The sequence below is a fragment of the Cylas formicarius genome, unplaced genomic scaffold, assembly GCF_029955315.1.
Source record: "Cylas formicarius isolate icCylForm1 unplaced genomic scaffold, icCylForm1.1 PGA_scaffold_12__32_contigs__length_19106922, whole genome shotgun sequence".
In the NCBI taxonomy this organism is placed as follows: Eukaryota; Metazoa; Arthropoda; class Insecta; order Coleoptera; family Brentidae; genus Cylas; species Cylas formicarius.
In genome coordinates, this window is record NW_026844225.1 from 17,333,092 (window position 1) to 17,347,982 (window position 14,891).

The 14,891-nt window shown below is 34.6% G+C and overlaps 1 protein-coding gene and 1 long non-coding RNA gene across 6 annotated transcripts in view; both read left to right on the plus strand.

Moving 5' to 3' along the window:
- The window catches only part of LOC132695703 (neuronal acetylcholine receptor subunit alpha-7), a 73,742-nt gene that overhangs the window by 4,065 nt on the left and 54,786 nt on the right, over positions 1–14,891 (plus strand). The window lies entirely within an intron of this gene.
- LOC132708544 (uncharacterized) lies at positions 10,471–11,298 on the plus strand. Its single transcript, XR_009619988.1, has 3 exons — positions 10,471–10,586; positions 10,828–10,947; positions 11,218–11,298. It is a non-coding gene; the product is annotated as an uncharacterized LOC132708544 (long non-coding RNA).

Below are 14,891 nucleotides of genomic sequence, written 5' to 3' on the forward strand. Positions count from 1 at the left end.
ATAATATATATATATATATATATATATATATATATATATATATATATATATATATATATATATATATATATATATTATATATAAACGGCGTTCAACATGATGTTTTAATTGTTAAAAGAACAGCTTTTTAAATGGGTTTATTGTTAATATTATAGACGGGAGGGTTGTTTTCTAAATAAATATTAAAAAGTATAGACAAAAGTTTATTAAAAAAAAGGTACGTTGACTTGGTCACATCCAGCATTAACCGAATACGCCAAAATGTAATTAAAAATTCTATATTTAATAATTGTTTCGAATTGGATCGCTATGCTCCGTCGAATTTGACGCAGGTGCCGAATTAACAATCTATTTGACTATCGGATTCTGATTCAGTGCATTCCGCGATAAATTTCGTCGGTGCCGGAATATATTTATTACGTTGCTATGCAACTCAATACTCTCAACTCGCATTAGTTGTCCGAGGTATTTCCAGTCGTATTCAATATCTATGCCCGTGCGGAGAACAAAATAATGTATGGCTTTGACATAGTTGCATTTTCAATTTAGTTAAGAGCTGTTGGGTACCGGTACAATTTTTTCGTCACTACGTCTTTGCATTGCGAATAAATAAACGATCGTTTGGGAAATATACATCGGAAACAGCCAATCCGGATAATACGAGGCGCGTCTTGGAATGTGTTTATTTTGCCTTTATGTTCGAATAACAGGACATTATGATTATTATCAAGTTCGAATTTGTGGCCAAACGGATAAATAAATATCTGTGGACTGTTCCACTGTTCAAGAAGTTGAATCTAAATTTCAACTATAAATTAAAATGGCAGCCGGGTAATTTGTTAACATTATTACCCGTGCACGGGAAGCATCTTGTCTATTTCGCCAGGAATTTTATAGGGCAATTTAGTTGGAACAGAACCAATTATATGTACATGTTATGCAACCAAAATATGCCAGAGACTCGGCTGTAACTGAAACTGACATTCTATATCGATACCTCTAATTTGCGAGACTCGCTCAAATTGTAAACTTTCGCAGTTGCCTAATAGGGTTTTCATTATTTCTGAGAAACGGCCAACAATTTATGACAGTTTACTAATGCCTAGCACATTGGTGGGACGTAGGTATCTATTGAAATCGGGATGGCGAATATTCAATTAAAAGATTTCCCGGAAGCAATTGAACACGTTCGTGTTGCCCGGGCGGAATAATTGCATTCTAACCCACATTTGAATATTCGAAAATATTTGGATTTGATTAAAAAGGGATGGATTTGGTTAAGTGATAATAGATGCGGGCGCTTTGAACTGGATAAAATCATTTCTGATTCGGGAAATATAGTTGGGAACTGCAATGCCGAGTTAAATGTCATGTCACAGTTGTTCATTTTCAACTCGTTTAAATTGGCGTAGAAGGAAAATTAAGGAAATTTAAAGGTTTGGGTGGGTTTAGGTACATTTTGCAATACACAAAGATATTATTAAAGAGAACGAAAAAATTCCTAATGGTATTGGCAACTTTATTTCCGATTTTTACTGCAATTTTGTTTTTATTTTCTGTAACAGTGAGCATCAATTAGCGTCAACTCCCGTTTATACACTTAAATTCTTTTTATTTGCACGGGGACTTCAAATGACGTAAATACTTATTTGTTATATTTTTTACAAAACTTCTCGATTCCTCCTGCGTCGGTTTTTGCTGAGTCGAAATTGCTGACGTTTCGCCAAGCTCTGAAGAAGCCAACAGGATGATATATATATATATATATATATATATATATATATATATATATATATATATATATATATATATATATATATATATATATATATATATATATATATATATATATATATATATATATATATATATATATATATATATATATATATATATATATATATATATATATATATATATATATATATATATATATATATAGTACGAACGCTGTTGCCCACAGAAAAGTACGTGGGCTGAAACAATACACAGGACACAAAACAAAAACATAAATATGACTATAATACTAAACTTCCGCGGTATAACCTAAAGTTGAGAGTGATCGTTTTCTCAACCTACTCGTTTCCCAAGAAAACCACGGTTTCACCGTCCGATTTTACGAGAATTGAAGTTATTATAACAGCATTGAAGTTGACCGATTTAGCGTAGACTTCTTTTTTCAACAGAAACCTTATTAACACATTAAGGTAATCTCCAAAGCTTTAAGCAATTTCTTCCTGGCGAAGTGCAAAACATCCCGCGTTCTAACATGCACCGCAAGAAAAGTTTTTGTTCCCTCGGGAAGTTTTAATGATTCGTATTCTGTTACAAGTTCGACCTTCGCAGTTTCCGGGACTTGTCAAGTAAACATGGAGTTAATGATTAAGTTTTAAACAACTACAACTACGTAATGGCCCTTTTGTGATGCTAATTATGTTAGAGTTGCATTTCCCGCGCTTTCTTCTAAAAGCGGCTGAAAAATTGATGCGTATGTGTGTATCTATGCAATACAAAAATTAATTGTCAAGCAGGAAGTATGGCACTAGTAGCAATTCTCAAAAAGAATGGCAAATATCATAGGCTCTGGTAAACTCCCAACTCGCAAATTGTTAACAGATGTAATATCCATCCGATAAATATCTAAGCGAGTCAGTTAAAAATATGCTTAACAGCGAAAGCAAAAGATTTTTGGGAAAAGTGCAAAATGGCAAAAGCGATTGTGACTGGGGGAGAAGCAGAAGAAGGGCGGCAAAAGTAGGTGAATATAATTTTATTTGGTTGAAGTGTTATTTTATTCTATTAGATATGCCTTCCCAAATTTTCTCGATGTACAGCTATGGTGCTAAATCTTATTGGTTAAAAATCAAATAATAAAGAAAAAGACAAAAATGCATAATAAAAGTCCCATCGTTTTGATACAAAGAAGTGTGAGTGACATATTTTCTTTAGCAAATGTTAGTTGTTTACACATAGAGAACGGCAATTAATTTTCCCAGCAGGCATGTTTACATATTTGTTTACATACAATAACATTATGCATGTGGGGTGCTCTTGTTTGGGCTTCGTAATGAAATGCAGTTTAGACATAATTACTTTTTGAATTCGGCCTCGGGTGGTTAGTTTTGTTCCGCTTGAGTTCGGCGAATGCGTTGGAGTCAGCCAACTAACCTATAATATGTTTTTTTTTCAGGAGGCATTCATCTTAAGGAAATTAGCAGAATTTATTAAATATAAACAGATCGGATTATTCTATGTTCCGGCCTTATAAGCTGCTTCAAACATTTAACCGTGTTATAATTCATCGCACTTGTAAATTGCTGTCAAAAACTGTCGGGAATTACCAATTGGTTGGCCGCTAAAATTGATTTATAATTACACTATTTTATCGTCGAATAGTCGTTTGGTAATAATCTGTTAACAATTGGCCGGTTTTAGACCCTATAAAATTCGTCCGAATTAACCTCGGTGTTATAATTTTCAAAAACTTTGTACCCGTTTTCACAAATTTGGAACATAAATTGTTGGTTTACCTTACCTTAAATAAGTGTGTTTTATCTTGTTCACTGTATTAAAAAAAAATTGATGAAATCGCGGAATTATGCTCTGAGAAAGTTTTAAATTATTATTGAACTTGGTCTTAAACGTAGTGATGATAATAGTCAAGTCCTTCAAAGGTGATGGTAAGCGAGCACCTAGTTAGTGTTTAAAATTAGAAGTTTAATTACTTTACAGCAGTTGCTGGCAAGGTTCGTTCTTGAACATGGGGTGTGTTTCTGAATTCGTTGCTGAGATACGGGTAAGTGAGAGGTGCAAAATTATTTGAAATGTTTTCGAATATGACTGAAGTTGGACAGTCAACAATATACCCACTTGTGCATCAAAGAGAAATACAGGGAGAAAAGGAAATAAATAATAATAAACACTCATTTCACTTAAAAAAAATAAATACGTCAAGTTGGACAATGAAAAATCTTTGAAGGAAATAAATTTTCGTTACGAATAAAATCAGAACAGAAAATCACTTTTAATAGAGACGACGATATTTGAGAGCAGTTAGACAGTTTCGAAGGAAAATCAGGAATATCTATTCCCTGGACTTGGATAAATTGATGGTCCACGGCTATGAAAGTACCCTTTTCAAATCGATGTCATAAAACATACTGTGATTCGAAAGAAATTGAAATTTTCTCTGGGGTGCCGCGAGGTTCCATTTTAAGGCCGTTTTTTTTATTTACACTTCTGACATTTTAAAACCTTTAAATTTTTGCAAAGTTCAGGCATATAGCGACGATACTCAATTGTATTGCTGTTTTGATTTTCATAGTAGCATCGATGCAGAGGTATTTATAAATCAATATCTTTACACGATTAGTGAACTTTCTCGTGCCTGTAATTTAAAGCTAAACCCATCAAAATCGCATTTAATGATATTTGGAAATAAAAATAGAGTTAAGCTACTTAAACAAAATATTAATATAATGTTAGATAATATTAAACTTTCCGTTGTCGATTTAGCAAAAAATTTGGGGGTGATCATAGATTGTGATCTAAGATTTCGTGAATATTTAAAAAATATCTTTCAAAAATCATATTTCTCACTAAAAATGTTATATAGTAACAGGCATGTTTTAAATTTTAGACTAAGTGAATCACTTGTTCTCTCACATTTTAACTACTGTGATGTAGTGTATGGTTTTTTTTTTATTGATAACGAGTGTAAATGCCGTATTCAAACTTTGCAGAATGCTTGTGCTCGTTTTATTATGGGTCTTCGAGAATATGACCATGTATCTGCTGCATATCGTCAACTTAATTGGCTTAAAATGGAACAAAGAAAAGCTCTTCATTTCAACATATTCGCTATGAAAATTATGCGTAACCTCGATTCACCCACTTTGCTGGGAGAGCGGTTTACTCCTAGGAGTACATCATCGGAGTGCCTTTTTGCACGATAACGCACCTGTCCATACTGCTGGTGTTGCACAAGCTGCCATTTTAGAGTGTGGGTTCCAACATTTCCAACTATTATTATTAATGATTTTTCCACTTGCTGAGAGAGCGGCTTAGTCTTAGGAGTACTATCCATTCTGTGAACGTAAGAAACAGGTACAGATGCCACATCATCAGAGTGTCTTGTTTCGTAGATCGTTCACATTTTTTATTTCAATAATTAGTGCGCAATTTATTAATTATATAAATAGTTCTTTAGCGGTTCAATAGAGTAGCTATTTACTTTGTTTTGAAAAATATTAATATTGTATATTGTTTTTTTTTTGTTATAATAAAGGCTATTTATTATTGTTTCTCTGGACTCCAACGACCGTGACTCCATGATGATTTTAATTTACAAATGAGATTGTATTGTAAGTAGTGGATTTTTTAAAATAATATTTAATACAATTTATATACTTTCACATTATTCTTAGTTCTTTATAAGTTTTTATTTACTTGATCTCATTAATGACTCTCTTCAGTAACGAAATGTAAACAGTTTTGGTTAGTGACAGGTCAAAATTAAGTACAAATCTTACAAACATGCCGGAATAAGTAAATTATTCGAACTTATATTTGTCAGTGTGTTATGAGGGGTGGCGGGTCAATCCAAAATCGATATTTGCAGCAGCTGAATTGCTTTGTCAAATAACACTCAATTCCGTCGAGTATTCCTGTGGGTACGCGCGCGGCCGAATTTGATGACCGCTTTTTTATCGATTTCAAAATGCCTCGACTTTTTGAAATTAAGCGGAAGATTTTTTCTTCGACCTATAAAATATCAAAACGAGCGCTCCAGTAATGCGTGTGTTTATCCGTTTTGCGCCGGGAGCATTATGCTTATCGACACCGTCGTCTCCACGATGCTTCAATGGGGTTAAGCTAGAAACGTCATCTCTAGAAGTTTGCTGGGGAATAATAATATGTATCTGTATAAAAGCCATTTGCTTTGAATCGTTTGTGTAATTATCAAAATATCAACGCGGCATCCGTCTTCAGACATTTCGCGTTTCATAATAATTGTCATTAAATTTCTAATTACGACAAGAAATTAAATTGCACTACAATTTGGTAATGAGTACTTAACAAGATCCGAAGCTTAGGACTGCGACGACGTTAGAACAAAGTCGAAACATCGATAGGAAAATACAGAACGTATGCAATGCATTTCAACAATAGATACGTTTTTTTTCCTTTGCGCGTTTTATTTTATAAATTACATTTTTCACTGCATTCAGCTCGGCGCTATTAAATTTTTCACGTAGTGGTAAAAATTCGATGAAATACGTATTCGAATTCTGCTCGCAAAATCGTAAAACAAAATATTTCCAGTATTCCATCGAAGGAGCGTTTATATGCCGGGCTGCATCGTAAAATTTTAATCCCTTATGTCACGAGCCTCGAAATGAGAAAAACGGTGCCGCATTTAAAAGCTTAACGATTTTTCTAATCTCATATTATTGCTACGAAAAGTCATATGAAACCTAAATAACAAAAATTGATTAGTGTATAGATCCCTTACTAAGCCCTTGGGCAATATTTCAAAAAGAAGCTCCGTTAAACACGGTTGCCGATCTAAAGCTTCTTTTTGACGTGTGTACTTTCTTATATTTGAACGATATATTAGCTTGCATGGCGGCTTAGTTAGAGAGTTTATTTTCTGAATTACAGCAATAATCTTCCAATTTAGCAAATAAATTAGGAATTGTAGGTAGTGAACATTTTTTTACCTTATCAATCGTAAGACAATTACAACATTTTCTATTTGCTGGCAGTATTTAAGTATTTTAAATCTGGTATGTTGTTTTTAGAAAAGTAATTAAAAAAATTAACAAAGTAATTAACACATTTATACGACAGATAATGTAATCATAGGTGAGTCGTGTCGGCTGATATCAGTGGCAGTGCCGAATAGCCCCATGGAACATTTGTGTAAATATGTAAATTTAATTAAAAAGTTATTAATAATTAATAATATACCTGCTGTGAGCTGGAAAATGCATTTTAAAAATTGAATGGAGGTTATTACATAACATAACATTTTAATCGATCTTAATGACCTGTGAAACAGAATTAGATTTGAAATAAAAATGTACTTATTTAGGTAATTATTGATAATTTGTATCTATTTAGTGTTGCACTGGTACTATTATTGTTACTATTTCTCATGGTGTAACATAATTAAAAATTTAATTCTTATATTTAAAAATAGCTTAAAAGCCGTTAAATCTTTTATTGCCGCTTGCAGATTACAGTGAAAACTCCCTATAGCGGAACTCTGTATTACGAACAAAATTAGGTCTCCATACAAAGCTATGTATTAATCTACTCTGTATAAAGAATTTCTCACTATCTTTGCCGAAAGAAAAAAGGGCACGTCATCCAGGCTGCAGCGGCAGGCAGTTCTAGTAAAAAACTAAGAAAGCCAAAATTTGAAGATTTGGATCGGGCAATGTTGCAGTGGTTCCAACAGCAGGGTCTTTATCCACCACTCTTTGCGCCTATCGTAAAACGAAAAGCAGAAAAGTTTGCTGCACAGCTGGGCATTATCGATTTGAAGGCTTCGGAAGGATGGTTGGGGAAGTTCAAACAGGTACATGGTATAAATTATGGACAGATAAGCGGCGAAGCCCGTCATGTCAACAGAAACGTCACTAACGATTGGCTGGAGAAGACGTGGCCAAAACTATCAGACTGACACCATTTTTAATGCAGACAAAACTGGTATTTTTTACAAAATGACGCCAGATAAAACTTTTAAATTTCGAAGCGAAAAGTGTGTGGATGGAAAACTTTCCAAAGAACGTATATCAGTGTTAGTAGCTGCCAATATGAGTGGGATAGAAAAAAGGAAGCTAGTCGTGACTGGAAAATCAACTAACCCACGATGTTTTAAGAACATCAAGCACTTGCCGGTCACTTACAAGGCAAACAAGTCTGGCTGCATGACATCGCAACTTTTTGAAGAGGAGATACGGAAATGGGATGCAGAATTCAATGGGCGGAAAATATTACTTCTCTTAGAAAGCTGCCCTGGACATCCCCATATTCCAAATCTTCGGAATATTGAATTGAAAGCGTAATAAATAGTCGATATAGGAAAAACATTTTAATGGAAATGATCGAGTCCGAAGACAAATTTTCCATTAATATGCTAGATGCAGTAAATTTTATTAGTAAAATTTGGAAAGAAGTGACAGCAGAAACAATTCAACACCCCTATCGTCATGCCGGATCTAATACCGAGACGGAATACGAATAAGACGATCAGCCACTAAACGAGTTTCAAACAGTTTCAAACAACAATTACTTTTACAAGTTTACGCCGACAAGGAGTTGCAACATTTTATGGTGATAGATCAGGATTTGCCTACAACAGCAGACTTGACATAGGAAGCCATATTACAACAAGCAAGAAAGGGTGAGGAAGAGCACCAAGAGGAAGAAGAAGATGAAGAAGTTGTTCTGGGACCACCACCAACAAGCCCTATATTCAGTCAAGCTGATAGAGAAATTTGAAAATACAAGCAACCCAAATTACGTGATGCGTATTGGCATACTAAATAAATTTGATTATTGGAAACATTAAGTGTAGTTCTTAAATATTTATATAAAATGTTCTTAAGTAGATGTTAAAATATGTATATAAAATAATTAAATATTACAGAACACAAAAAAAAGCAGTCCCTTCAAGTTCGCTATATAGAGTTTCGACTCCATAATTCGTGTCAAAAGGCAAGACGATATATTTTGACGCACACTATACTAGAAAAATGCAGATATCAGAATAAAAATCACCTCTGTATGCACTGAATTCGAGCAATGCACATTGCAGTTCTTATATTTGCAGAGTGGGGGTTTCGATTTTCCATTTTTTGCGTATTCTATACCGCTACACCCTGCAAACGTAAAAGTTCCGAATTAAATAAAGGCCGAACAATAAACGCAAAACGAATGCTCGAAATGTTGTGGGTGGAGTATTATGCGGCATGCATTTTCCGTGACAGCAGTCCCAAAATACTCTAACTGAATAGCGGTAAGCCGCACATTGATTTATGTTTCGCAGTGCACTTCATAGTTAGACCGACGTTAGCCGAGGTAATTACTTTTATGCGAGATCTATGTACAGGTGTGGAAGATACATTTCCGCGTTTTCCTTAAATGGCCGTCGAGTCATTTACGTGTGAAATCTTTCAGGGACAAATTTCATTACATTTATGAACTCTAATCCAATTTTAACTGTGTACCATAATTGTTTTTATTTATTTGCTATTTGAAATTATGAATTCATTGTTTTATGTTAGCTTTTATTATTATTATTGTGGCGTTATTAACCGAAGAGCAGGAAACATTAAATCGAAACAAAAATAGCGCTTTTATACTTAACTTTTTTTCGCTTTTTTTATTATAATTTGAACAATTATAATAAAAATCTTTCTCATTATAAATAATACATGTATTTAACCTTTTGCAATGAAGTAAATATAAGTCGAAATAAATAAGAACTAAAAGTTCACATTTTCACGAAATTATATATTATGACATGACAATTGTTTCGACAACACCGTATCTTTATCAAATATCAAAAACATTTGATAAAGACACGGTGTTGTCGAAACGATTGTCATGTCATAATATATAATTTCGTGAAAATCTGAACTTTTAGTTCTTATTTATTTTGATAAATGGATTTTCATCAAGTAAAAGCCACCTCAGTTCAATTAAATATAAGTCGCTTAAAAAGTCTATTGTCTACACGCCGTCTTATGTCAAGGTAAAAGCTTTCAACTGTTCTTTTTCTTTTATAAGTGCTATTTCGACAAATAAAACGGCTGATATAAACAAAAATGTTTTCTTAAAGTAAAAATGGCTTCCTAACGTAACATGTTTTCTAATATTGTAAGAACATCTGAAGCAAAGCATTCCGAACTTTCTGGATTCTGTTATCACTATCCGTCGTCGTTAAAGCGGGCCATAAATTGAATCAGCATATTCTGATAACCTGGTTATAATTAATGACTCACACAGAGATAATTTAAGATTGGAAACCATTATTCCACCATAGAGTTTCTGGAGCAATCCATTTGACACGTTTTGTAAATCATAGAATAATTTTAGATGATTTTTTACGATTTTGGGAATCCTATCCCCAATAATCGTGAAATGTCAAATATTACGCCAAACAGTTCCAATTTTAATTATTAAAGATTTGTTCATTCGGTATAGCGCAGTATTGTTAAACTGCCGACAAAGAATCAAAGGGGCTTAATATCGCAGTTCCGGTACGTGTTGTCGTCGATACTGCGTCACATTTGGCGATTTGCTTTTAATTGTGTCATGGAGGACCTGAATGTATACATGTGTTGAACTGTTCTCGAACTACTAACGAAGGTCTAATTCTACTTGGAAGTAGACTTGGGCTGACGCATATCTTTTCAGACAAATGCCAAGTCTCTGCAGTTATGCAAATAGATCTCTGCTGGTCGACATTTTCTCGGACAAATGCGATCAAATATTGATAGAGATTTTAGCGAATTGAATATTAAATTACGTGTACGCGTCCTATTTTCAATTTTTGTTGACAGAGAGAAAATGTGAGTATCTGTTTATCTCTCCGTCTCTGGCTATGTGTAATTCTATGTCTAAGTGTGTGAGTCTCGAAATGTGAGGATCTGTCTCTCTGTAAGTCTCCGTCTTTGTGTGCGTCTCGTTGTGTATGTGAATCGGCATCTGAATGTGAGTGTAAGTTATGGAAACATTGAACTACATCAGCATTTCGCAGAACAAAATTGCTTTATTCATACTTAGATTCTGACTTCGGATAATACTTAAAAGGTAAGAAGTAAGAGCTGGGCGACTTTTCGAAATCTTGCTGTAGGATACAGCCATGAGCGTGCGCAGATGGAAACGTCATTTCAGAATCCTGTCAACAACGCCGAAAGACGGAATGTAATGGTAAGTTTTCAACATATTTTCCTTTATACGTGTGTTAATGTCGACTTTCGGTAAAAATAATTGGATTCGGTTGTTCAAAAGTTTAGTTTAAAAAAGATGCAGGTTAGTGTTAGTTTTCAAATTTAACACTCTGTATCTGACCCCAAAGAAATTCAGTTAACCAATAAAAAGTTTTTAAACTGAGTTATATGGAGTCGAATTGTGAAAACGACCTTAAGTGCTAAAATTGCAGTCGTCATTTTTACTAATATTTTGGTTTGGTTGTTACAGAACTAGAATCTGGGACAAAAGACGCCGAGTGTTCCTGTATTAGATTTATAAATAATGTGTTTATTAATAATGAAATGTGCATAAAAATTTATTAAATAAATGTGTAAATTTTGAATGTGTTTCTTAAAATTTCATATTTTTATTAGATTTTTCTTGACAAGTGGATGCGCAACAATTTAAAAATCCTAACTTTTCACACCTCCGCGCCACCACTGATCTAATGACTACTTTCTAGGACGGTCTATAAAATTTAAAATTTATGGTGGAGGCGGTATTTCAACTTTACCCAAAACGCTCAATTACCGCATCCGCCAAACATTTAAAAATGTTCTAGAACGTCATAGAACTTTTCCAATTTTTAAACAGAGTTTTCTGCAGAATTTTTTGCAGAATTTCCTAATATCGGGGAAATAAACCTACAAAAATTCGATATTTTCCCTAAAGTTTCAAATTCATCAAAAAGTATAAGTTTCCTAAAATTAGGGAAATTTTGCACAATCTAGCAACACCGCGAAAGTTACCAAAAGTCTGTGGTGTTCTAGTCCATTTTAAAATTTATGGTGGATGTGGGTATTTCAATAGTAAGAATGACTCTTAAATTTTGGAGCATCCATATGGAATAAAATGCACGTGGGAAATTAAACGAATTTATTTAGAAAAATATTTATAAACAATACTAAATGATACATTTCTGTTCATTAGCTCTGCGTTTGCTGTTTTTCTGCTTGTCTTGGACGCGAAGCTGAAGTGGATTGATCGCTACTTGGCGGTTGGTTGTTGGTCCCCCAAATAAGTAACTAGACTGTGTGTGTGTGGGTGTGTGCGTGTGTGGGTGTGTGTGGGTGTCTGGGTGTGTGCGTGTGTGCGTGTGTGGGTGTGTGTGGGTGTCTGGGTGTGTGCGTGTGTGCGTGTGTGTGTGTGTGTATGTGAGCGCGCGCGCGCGAGCGCGAACGAGCAAGAGAGAGAAGGGGGGAAAATGGGTGAATAGTGTGTGAGAGAGAGAGAAAGAGAGAGAGAGAGAGAGTGCGTGTAGAGAGTGGGAAAGGGAAGAAAAAGAGAGACATAGAGAGGGAGAGATAGGGTGTGTCAGTGTAGGAGCGTGAGAGAGATATATTATAGTGCAAACAGGCGTTTCCCTACCGGGCCCACCTTATTGACAGAATGCCCTCGAAGATACGTGCGTGGGTACTTCTTCTAAATAGGAAGTTGTTGTAAATATCATCGTCGGGTGACAGCAGCATCGTTTGCACCATTTGGATCCCAATACGTCGTCTGTGTGTTTATAATTCTGAAATAATTAATTTTGTATTAATGACATTGCCAGGCGCTTTGAAACACATTGTGATGCGTGTATGTGTTAATTTAGTATGTGTGGGTTTTAGCTTAACTGCCTGTTTGTCTCTTTCTCGCCCCCCGCTCGCCCCACCATCGTATTCCGATCATGCTCCCTCTCTCTCTCCCTGGATTTTCTCTGTCTATCTCTCTCCCGTGTTTATCACTCTGTTTATCCCTCTCTTTCCCTTTGAGTTAGTTCTGATGTCGAAACGATTTGGATTACCAATATTGGCTGCAGGATTCTTTGATCTGAAAACAGGAACAAGTAATGCCTCCCGTTAAATTCGAATTGCATGCCCAAATTGTTATTCGGATCTGAAATGTCACACAGATCTAAAGAAGCGAGAATTGTTTGTCAATCGAAAAACGAATTAATTAAACCGAACGTGTGCCATGAGCTTCAATTCCCAATTGCACAGGGTCATATTCTCACAATGACAACTGCCGGAACTTCGGAAACCGGAAATACGATTTTCAATGTTAAAAAGGTGTGTATCACCGTTTTGTATCGACCTTAATAAAGGGAGAACCTAAAACAATGTTAAAGAGCGAATTCTGTTGGAAAATTGTAGCGACAATAATACATTTTCCGTCTCTTCATAAGATGGAGGGTCTTATTCTCATTTAAAACGTTCCTCCAGGCATCTTCCGATAAAGAGTTATTTTCTTTGTAACCACTCTTTTTAGATGCCGTCGGTCGTCCTTGGAGCTTTTCTTTTACGCTAGTAATATTTCTACTAAGAATAAAAGGTTGCTGTCATCCCGTACCCTATTTTAATGGGCAAATGGATATTATTTATATTATTATTGGATTTGTATTGGCACTACTTAGATTTAAGGGTAAAGGAAAAAAATCAAGTAACACGCTACCAAAAAAAAAAAAAATAGAAAATTCCGTCTCTGATATTTAATTATATATAATCACTCCGTATAAAAGCAGCCAAAACTTAAAGGACAACTTTAATACGAAACATCCGATAAGATCAAAGTTCAGATTATCGTTCGAAAATTCCAGCCATCTGGACAATTTCCTGTGCTCTATCTCGTTGAAAAGAGCGCCTTTCCATAATTAATTGGGAATTATTTGGAACTGTTGACTTTTCCACTAGACGAGTTAAATGATTTACTTTGAAGTTCAACTATTAGGAGAGTATTCTAGCAAAGAATCGTATAGATGACACCTGCTTATACATTTTGTTTTGCATTGGTTCGCGACTCATAGTGACTACATTCCTAATAAACGCGACAATATTTACAAATTGAGCAATGCACACAATGTATCTGATTCCGACCGACCGACAAAAATTTAGGCATTACCCATTACACATTTGTTAATAACACAGTTAACAGTGAACCAACGAAATTAATTTGATTTCCTAATGTAAAGAAACCCGGGGTAAATAAAACGAGGCAAATATTTATCGTAATCTTAGCACCAGCAGGGTAATGCAGGATAATGCAAACTGTTTTATCTTCGGATCACTTTTCTTTGGACGAGGCTGCTTTACAAATTCAATTAAAGCAACGAAATTTAACTTCGAATGTTGGAGCAATTCAAGGTCAATGTGAATACTGCATTTAAAAAATATATTTCAAGAAAACTTGCTAAATAATACTTGTTAAATCAACCAACTCTATTTATATAATTTTAGCTGCTGGAGATCAATACGCACGACTGATGTGAATTTTGAACAGCCAAAATGTTCTGGTAGGTCGGAACAAAAATAGGCAAAAAATGTGCATATACTCACGTCCCACTGTGGGCGTAGTTTCTTTCGTCTGCTTGTTTACTATCAGATCTGAATGGAATACGCGTAGCGTAATACTCAAAATAAAGCACATTGTTTATTCATTCCCAAGCGTACGTGCCAATAAGCTCCCCGTATCTTTGTTTACGGTATGCTTTGGCGAACCTCGGATGGTTACACAGTAACTAATTTAACAAGCGCACAATATTGTCAACAAGCTTTCATCATGACTATTTCTCTTTTGAACTCACTGATGTATTATATAAAAATATTTTTTTTTAATTTAAAAACTAACAATCAAGAATTAATGTTGGACTTAAAATTTAAATTTAGAACTTTGCTTCCAAATAAATTAGTTTGTATTTAATATAATGAAAATAGTGATTGATTTGTAATTTTTAGAATATTATGTGACTGCGTGCTGTATTGTTAAAAATTTTCGAAAAATTCAAAGCAAAAAACTGGCCAATGAAGCTAAGTGCTAAGAGCTCGACATCGCTGGAAGGAAATACCGTGCAATTTATCGTAGATGTTCTCGAGGGCATGACACCTAAGGAGAAGAATAAGCTATGATTGTGTATTGTTCTGCGT